This window comes from Lepus europaeus, unplaced genomic scaffold, assembly GCF_033115175.1.
Source record: "Lepus europaeus isolate LE1 unplaced genomic scaffold, mLepTim1.pri SCAFFOLD_80, whole genome shotgun sequence".
In the NCBI taxonomy this organism is placed as follows: Eukaryota; Metazoa; Chordata; class Mammalia; order Lagomorpha; family Leporidae; genus Lepus; species Lepus europaeus.
Window position 1 is genome coordinate 887,090 of NW_026909609.1, and position 8,054 is coordinate 895,143.

Sequence of the window (8,054 nt, forward strand, 5' to 3'; positions counted from 1 at the left end):
TGTAGCTTGCCCAATAGGATTGTAACACAATCAAATATGCTAATACTGTGGTTTTTAGTTTTAAATACTCTGTAAGCTATTGTTGGCCGCTCTCTCTCTCTGCACCCTACCAGAGGGTGCTGCTGAGTTGGCCCATTTGCAAATGTAATAAACTTTCCTCTTGCTTTTTGCATCGATTGGAGTGGAGTCTGTGTTTCTGGGGTCCGGTTTGTGGGTTTGTGGGACGCCTGCTTAAGGGACTTCCAGTAGGATCCCTGGAACTCTCAAAGAATGAGACTCTAAATTTGTTAAAGTAACAACTGTTTGAGTCAATTCAAATTATACAAAGTGTATTAAAATGTTGTAAGTAATGTCAGACCTATGTTGTATTCATGTTTTTGCTTTCCAGCTAAAGTGGTCTCACAAGTCTTTACATGTCCTGAATATGCTTTAAACTTGTTTCTTTCACAGATCTGTTTTTGCAAAAACTATAGTGTCTCTTTTTAACAGTGTCTACTTATTTGGTTACTCTGCTGTTTCTAAAGTTCTCTTTTTAGCTCTGTTAAATAGTTCTGAGTTATGTGAGGATTTTGTGTGCTAACTCTTATGTTCAAGGTTTTTATTTCTGGTTTCCAAGGTAATCTAGTGTGTACTCTACTGTCTCTGTTAAGTTCAGATTGATGAAAAGCATTGTTAAATATCATTATGATTAGACCTGGTCTAAAAGTGTTAGGATCATCCTGTCTAATGAAGGGCTATCATTTCAGGATGTTAAAAAATTCTATTCTAACCAGATACTCTAAGTTCTCTTGGCACCTTTAACAAAGTTTCTTAAAATAAAAGTTCTAAATTCTCTAAACTTTTGGTATCTCCAAAAGGGCCCCTGGAGGTGTCAAAAGATATATTTCTCATCTTACAGAGATAATAACCAATTGGGATATTTAAAAGTGCTGCAAAGACGTAAAATGATTCAACACTCTACTAAAATTCCTCACAACCCACAGGAAATTTTTCAAAAGGGTTAAGGGAATCAAGGTTCCAAAAACATTGGGGACATTTAACCCCTAAATCCCAGATGCTTGTTAGATGGAGAGACCCTCTCACCCGACTCTGGAGAGGGCCTGACCCACTGATTGAGTTGGGAAGAGGATTTGGCTGTGTGTTCCCCATAGGGGAGTTGACTCCAATTTGAATACTGGCCAAAAATATTGGGCCTATGCCTGATGCAAGTAACAACCCACCCAGGGAGCAGTTTGCCCCCAAGGGAGATCCCCTTGTCTTTCCTCTTCCAGAAACAGACGGAGATCCAGAGGCAGGTGATGATGCGGATGCTGTGATCCTGACAAGAAGTGCCTGGCCCAGTGATGGGGGATTTGATGACCCAAACGTGATCATCAAAACACTTCAGGAAGGAGCACCCGTGGCATTCACAGATGGGGCTAAAGGAGGAACTGGAATAGCCCTCCTAGGGGATAAAATCTTTCACCTCTCCATCTCCACAGCATGCTGAGCTAGCAGCTGTATCAAAAATTATTAGTTGTGTTTCAGGACCATTAAATATTTTTTCAGACAGTGCTTATGTAGTCAATGCAGTAACAAAGTTAGGTTCACCATCCTTAATTTCCAAACATTCTACAGTCCATGCCTATTTTGAGCTAGTACAACAAGCCCTATTTCACCGTATCGAGCCCATATTTATTTGCTTTATCAGGGCTCATACAGGCTTACCCGGACCCTTATCCAATGGAAATGCAACAGCAGATTCACAATCTTGTTTTCTCGTAATCGGCACCATAGTGGATCAGGCCAAGAGTTTTCATAACCTATGGCATGTTAATAGTAAAACTTTATCTTTAAAATTTAAAATCCCTATTAGCATTGCAAAAGAAATTGTACGGAACTGCCCAAAGTGTGTCACTTTCCAACCTGTTAAAACACCCACTGGAGCTAATCCCCGTGGCCTATTTCCTTGCCACATATGGCAAATGGATGTTACCCATCACTCTGAGTTTGGTAAATTGGCAGGCATTCATGTCATGGTGGATACCTTTTCTGGCATACTCATGGATTCAGCCATGGCCAAAGAAACAGTGACACATGTTAAACAACACTTGTTGCAATGTCTTGCCACCTGGGGCATTCCTAAAGTCATAAAAACTGATAATGGGCCAGCATACACTTCTCAAGAAATGAAGCGCTTTGTTCAACAATTTGGTATTACCCACATTACTGGCATTCCCTATAATCCACAAGGACAAGCCACTGTGGAGCAAGCAAATTTATATCTTAAAACTATCATATTAAAACAAAAAGGGGGAGTAGGGGCACTCACCCATTCCCCTAAGGATATACTTAATTATTCCCTATTTACCATTAATTTTTTAAACAAAACATCAAACGGCAAGACCCCAGCAGAATGTCACATGTTCCGATATGACAGTTTTGATCATCCCTCACAGACAGTTGACAAACAGTCCTCTGCACACTCGGCTGAGAATGATAACATTCCAGTTGACACAAAACAAATGATCCTATGGAGGGACCCCCAAGATAAACAATGGAAGGGCCCAGTTCGGTTCCCTTTGCTATGAAGGGTACGAGGTGAGGTTTGTGTTTCTCCACAGGGAGTCTCACAACCGGTTTGGGCACCAGAGAGAAGGATTCAGCTGCTCCAGAAAGACCCAGAGGAGCAACCCTCGGAACTGTCCCCCGAACCGGCTGCAGAGACGGACGAATGAAAAGACTGTTCTGTGCCCTTTTGACAGCCTTGCTGTTAATCTGCCTTTCTGCAGTTTTGGGAATTATTATTGATTGTGCTTTAGATGTATTTGTTAGAGCTCAAAAATGCTTCACGGGTATAAGATATTTGCCTTAATGCTGATGGTGGCGGGTGTTGCCTGCAATGAGAAACATGGTGTCTCTTGGGGATTGCTTAGGGCACTTCCCTGGCCTATGCCTCTGTCCAATACCTCAGCTTACTTGCCTGTTATTATTGCTGGAAAGGCAACAGCACACCAACTTGGTGATCCAACAGTCTATGTTGGCCATCCAGCCGGATGACCCTCATGATGAAGCGATTTGGCTCAGCATGCTGGAGCGGTAGTCAATGACAGGTAAGTACTGGCAAGCACACAGAGCAACCTAAGACAGAACAGGGAGACGAGCCGCTACCTGTTTCCATGATGGGTAAGCCCATGGTGCATTGCTGGGGACCTAAGACAGGCATGCTCTCTTGCTAGAAAACTAAAAAGGGGGAGCTGTGGGGAACCACAGGCCGGCCGCTCGTGACAACCATTCCCTGCAGCTGGCGGTCATGTAGCCTGGCTCACTTAAAAACAACAGACTGAAGTACATCCTGTTTTTCACGCAGGACTCAAACTGAAACAATAGTTTGAGGATGCACATCCTGTTTTTCATGCCCATTTTTAGTAATCGGGCTGTGGACTATATAAGAGGGATGCCTGGGGAGAACGAGAGAGGAAGGAGAGAGGGGAGGAAGGAGAGAAGCAATAAAGAAAAGCTGAAAAGTGCATAAACGTCGTGGATTCTTGCTTGCTATATGGATCTCGGTCTTGTCGGTGACCCACTGATCTCTGACATGTATGTAGCCAAGAACATCACTACCACTGGGGTACATGGGAATTGTGCAAACATCTCTTAAAATTAAAGACTAGACTCCACAATCTAAATGTATCCTGAACTAACTGAATAGATCTCCTTTTCTGTAAAGAAACAGTTTAAAGTTTTGGTGGAAAATTCAGGTTAAAAACAAGGCATCTAGAACTCTCCTCAAAGCTTACTCAGGGCCTCAGAGTTTGATTTTGCAAAGCCACAGAAGACAGAGGCTTGGGAGTCTTTCCAAAAGTGCAGGCAGTGAGCTCTGTCTTTACCCTGCGGCCTAGGTGGGGGGGGCAGGCCCTCGTCATCTGGGCACCAAGTGTGGACAGCTGCTCCATGGCTGCAATCAGGTCTCCTTGGGTGGGGCAGCCATGAAGTCAAAGGAGAGCAGGTCATTGATGCCCATGGCCTAGAAGAGAAGAAAGCGCAGATGGGAGAGTGCAACTCGTCAGTGTTACCACGGAGGGAGGTGACCAGTGTCTTTCCTCCCTGATTCTTCAGCTGTAATTAAGAATCACCAGCGAGAGTAGTGGTACCACCCAAGACTAAGTCACACAAAACTCAGTGGCGTAAGCCACTCACTGCCTATACATCAGCATCCCATATGAGTGCTGATTGCAGCGGCTCCAGTTCCAATTCAGGTCCCTTTTAATGCACCTAGGAAGGCAGTGTAAGATAGCCCAAGTGCTTGAGCCCCTGTACCCACACAGGAGACAGGAGACTCAGATGGAGTTCTAAGCTCCTGGCTTTGGGCTGCTGCAGCCTTTTGGGGAGTGAACCAGCAGACAGGAGATACCTTTCTGTCACTCTGCCTTTCAAATAAATTAAAGCATTGGCAAGGATGGGAGAAATAGGAAACCTTCGCTGTTGCTGGTAGGTCTATAAAATAGAGCAGCTACTGTGGGAACAATTTGGTGATCTTTTTTCAAGATTTATTTATTTATTTATTTGAAAGTTAGAGTTACAGAGAGAGAGAGAGAGAGAGGGAAGGACAGAGTCTTTCATCTGCTGGTTCACTCCCCAAATGGCTGCAACAACCAGGGCTGGGCCAGGCTGAAGCCAGTATCCAGGAGTTTCACCCAGTCTCCCATCTGTGTGCAGGGGCCTATGGACTTGGGCCATCCTCCACTGCATTCCCAGGTGCATTAGCAGGGAGCTGGATTAGAAGTGAAACAGCCATGGGGCCGGTGCTGCAGCATAGTGGGTAACGCCGCCTTCTGCAGAGCAAGCTTCCCATATGGGCGCCAGCTCTAGTCCTAGCTGCTCCACTTCTGATACAGCTCTCTGCTATGTTCTGGGAAAGCAATGAAAGATGGCCCAAGTCCTTGGGCCCCTGACTCTGCAACCGTGTGGGAGACCCAGAAGAAGCTGCTGGTTCCTGGCTTCGGATCAGCATTCAAAACAATAAAGTCCATCGATAATATTCAGAAAACACAAACACAGAGGCTTTCACAATATTTTGGATTGAGTTAGCCAAAACACAACCAGATATTTCTGTTTTCATCCAGGCATATCTGGACAAAGTGGTGTGGAATTCGTATGCAATGGACCGAGAAAATCACAGTAAAAATGGTTTTGGAGAAAAGCAAAGTCTTTTCCTTCGGCAAGTGCATGAAATGTCATCTATAAAAACAGAAATATCATGTTTGTTTGCCACAGTTCCTCTAGCTTTCTCCCTAGAAAATACGAATGTGTAGAGCTGGTGTCTCCATGTGGAACCAGTTAGTGTTTCTATGGTACAAAATTAAATGTTCCCTGATAAAAGCATTCAAAACAATAATGTCTGTTGATAGTATCCGGAAAACAGAAACAAAGAGGCTGTCGCAATATCTGGAATTGAGTTAGCCAAAACACAACCGGATATTTCTGGTTTCATCCAGTCATATCCGGACAAAGTGGTGTGGAATTCGTATGCAATGGATCGAGAAAATCACAGTAAAAATGGTTTTGGAGAAAAGCAAAGTCTTTTCGTTAGGCAAGTGCATAAAATGTCTTCTATACAAAAAGAGATATCATGTTTGTTTGCCGCAGTTCCTCTAGCTTTCTACCTAGAAAATACGAATGAGTAGAGCTAGTGTCTCCATGTGGAACCAATCATTGTTTCCCAAAACAACATTAAATGTTCCCTGATAAAAAACATTCAAAACAATAAAGTCCGTTGATAATATCCGGGAAACAGAAACACAGAGGCTGTAGCAATATCTGGGAATGAGTTAGCAAAAAAAAAAAAAACAAAAAAAAAAAAAACGGATATTTCTGGTTTCATCCAGTCATATCCGGAAAAACTGGTGTGGAATTCATATGCAATGGACCGAGAAAATCACAGTAAAAATGGCTTTGGAGAAAAGCAAAGTCTTTTCCTTCGGCAAGTGCATGAAATGTCATCTATACAAACAGAAATATCATGTTTGTTTGCCGCAGTTCCTCAAGCATTCTCCCTAGAAAATACGAATGTGTAGAGCTGGTATTCCCATGATGAACCAATTAGTGTTTCAACGGTACAAAATTAAATGTTCCCTGATAAAAACATTCAAAACAATAAATTCCATCGATAATATCCAGAAAACACAAACACAGATGCTTTCACAATATTTCGGATTGAGTTAGCCAAAACACAATCGGATATTTCTGGTTTCATCCAGTCATATCCACACAAACTAGTGTGGAATTCGTATGTAATGGACCGAGAAAATCAGAGTAAAAATGGTTTTGGAGAAAAGCTGTCTTTTCGTTAGGAGAGTGCATAAAATGTCATCTATACAAACAGAAATATCATGTTTGTTTGCCGCAGTTCCTCTAGCTTTCTCCCTAGAAAATACGAATGTGTAGAGCTGGTGTCTCCATCTGGAACCAACTAGTGTTTCTACGGTACAAAATTAAATGTTCCCTGATAAAAACATTCAAAACAATAAAGTCTTGACAATATCCAGAAAACACAAACACAGATGATGTAGCAATATCTGGGATTGAGTTAGCCAAAACACCACAGGATATTTCCGGATTCATCCAGTCATATACAGACAAAGTGGTGTGGAATTCGTATGCAATGGACCAAGAAAATCACAGTAAAAATGGTTTTGGAGAAAAGCAAAGTCTTTTCCTTCGGCAAGTGCATAAAATGTCAACGATACAAACAGAGATATCATGTTTGTTTGCCGCAGTTCCTCTAGCTTCCTCCTTAGAAAATACGAATGTGTAGAGTTGGTGCGCCCATGATGAACCAATTAGTGTTTCTACGGTACAAAATTAAATGTTCCCTGATAAAAAACATTCAAAACAATAAAGTACGTTGATAATATCCGGAAAGCACAAAAACGGTGGCTGTAGCAATATCTGGGATTGAGTTAGCCAAAACACAACCGGATATTTCTGTTTTCATCCAGGCATATCCGGGCAAAGTAATGTAGAATGCACATGCAATGGACCGAGAAAATCACAGTAAAAATGGTTTTGGAGAAAAGCAAAGTCTTTTCATTAGGGAAGGGCATAAAATGTCATCTATACAAACAGAAATATCATGTTTGTTTGCCGCAGTTCCTCTAGTTTTCTCCCTAGAAAATAGAATGTGTAGAGCAGGTGTCTCCATGTGGAATCAACTAGTGTTTCCCAGCACAAAATTAAATGTTCCCTGATAAAAACATTCAAAACAATTAAGGTCATGGATAATATCAGGAAAACACAAACACAGAGCTAATAGCAACAATTGGGGTTGAGTTAGCAAAAAACAAACCGGATATTTCCGGTATCATCCAGTCATATCCGGACAAAGTGGTGTGGAATTCGTATGCAATGGACCGAGAAAATCTCAGTAAAATTGGTTTAGGAGAAAAGCAAAGTCTTTTCATTAGGCAAGTGCATAAAATGTAATCTATACAAACAGAAATATCATGTTTGTTTCCCACAGTTCCTCTAGCTTTCTCCCTAGAAAATACTAATCTGTAGAGCTGCTGTCTCCATGTGGAACTTATTAGTGTTTCCCAACATAAAATTAAATGTTCCCTGAGAAAAACCATTCAAAACAATAAAGTCCGTTGATAATATCTGGAAAACAGAAACACAGAGGCTATAGCAATATCTGGGATTGAGTTAGCCAAAACACAACCGGATATTTCTGGTTTAATCCAGTCATATATGGACAAAGTGGTGTGGCATTCATATGCAATGGACCGAAAAATCACAGTAAAAATGGTTTTGGAGAAAAGCAAAGTCTTTTCGTTAGGCAAGTGCATGAAATGTCATCTATAGAAACAGAAATATCATGTTTGTTTGCCACAGTTCCCCGAGCTTACTCCCTAGAAAATCCCAATGTGTAGAGCTAGTGTCCCCATGATGAATCAGTTAGTGTTTCAATGGTACAAAATTAAATGTTCCCTGATAAAAACATTCAAAACAAAAATGTCCGTTGATAGTATCCAGAAAACAGAAACACAGAGGCTGTAGCAATAACTGTGATTGAG

General features: G+C 41.8%; 1 pseudogene; it reads right to left on the reverse strand.

Moving 5' to 3' along the window:
* The window catches only part of LOC133755703 (ATP-dependent RNA helicase DHX8-like), a 49,964-nt pseudogene extending 43,209 nt beyond the window's left edge, over positions 1-6,755 (reverse strand).
* Positions 6,756-8,054: the final 1,299 nt, after the last annotated feature.